At 32.5% G+C, this 928-nt stretch overlaps 1 protein-coding gene across 2 annotated transcripts in view; it reads left to right on the top strand.

The window, feature by feature from the left end:
- The window catches only part of scinla (scinderin like a), an 8296-nt gene that overhangs the window by 4317 nt on the left and 3051 nt on the right, over positions 1–928 (top strand). The window lies entirely within an intron of this gene.

The raw sequence follows: 928 nt of genomic DNA, 5'->3' as shown, positions 1-928 counted from the left end.
CTGAAAAGGTGTGACCCCTTTGTAATCAGCTACATTTTGATTACCTGTAATTTAATTCCATATTTTTTCTCAGTAACTGGAACTGATTACAAATACATTTGTTTAGTAATTTATTTGCTTAATTAATTTATTTATTTGACTAGTTACTCCCCAACATTGTGTGTGAGAACAACGTACTGTAAATTACAGTAATTAAGGTCTTAGGTTGAATAGATTATGATGCAAGGTTCCTCCAGACAGAGCCATAAGATCCAGTAATAATAAGAGGGGGCATCTTAGTAGATATTTTACTTTAATAGTGCAAATTCCCTTTTCTGTCACCATTTGTTTCTTTTTTAGGGTTTTACACAATTCACACAGAACAACAAAAGCATGTGTGTATACGTTTGACTCCAGTGTAAGTTCAATATACAAGAAAAGCTTAATGAACTGACAAGAAAACGAGATGAAAAGAAAGTAAAAGAAAAAAGAGAATAGGAATAAAATGCAAATCATTCACCCATTTGCTCCACAAACCCACTTTGCACTTCATAAAAACTTAACAGTAATGTGTACCTAAACAGTTCAAGTTTGCATTTACACTACATTTACTTAAGCACATTGAAATATATCAGCATTAAGATATTTAATAGATACAATCAACACTTCTAAAACTAATAAATTGTAAAAATAAAACTATGCAGATTATACTTGTGTTTGAAGCTGATGAACATATTATTCATTTCTTGGTTTATTTAGTTATAAACCAAGATTAAGCTTGTGACCTGATTATGGCAGACGATGAAAAGAGGATCACCAAGCTTATTACATTTCAGACTGAAGGGAACACAAGTGTCTCTAGGCTTCCAAATTCCATTGCAATCCATGACTGGTGAGTCATGTCACTCTGAACCAAAAATGCCCACATGGTGGCGCTAGAGGAAAAATA

The sequence above is a fragment of the Monopterus albus genome, unplaced genomic scaffold, assembly GCF_001952655.1.
Source record: "Monopterus albus unplaced genomic scaffold, M_albus_1.0 scaffold103.1, whole genome shotgun sequence".
NCBI lineage: Eukaryota > Metazoa > Chordata > Actinopteri > Synbranchiformes > Synbranchidae > Monopterus > Monopterus albus.
Note: the sequence above shows the minus strand (reverse complement) of the source record. Positions and strands in the feature narration are given on the sequence as shown.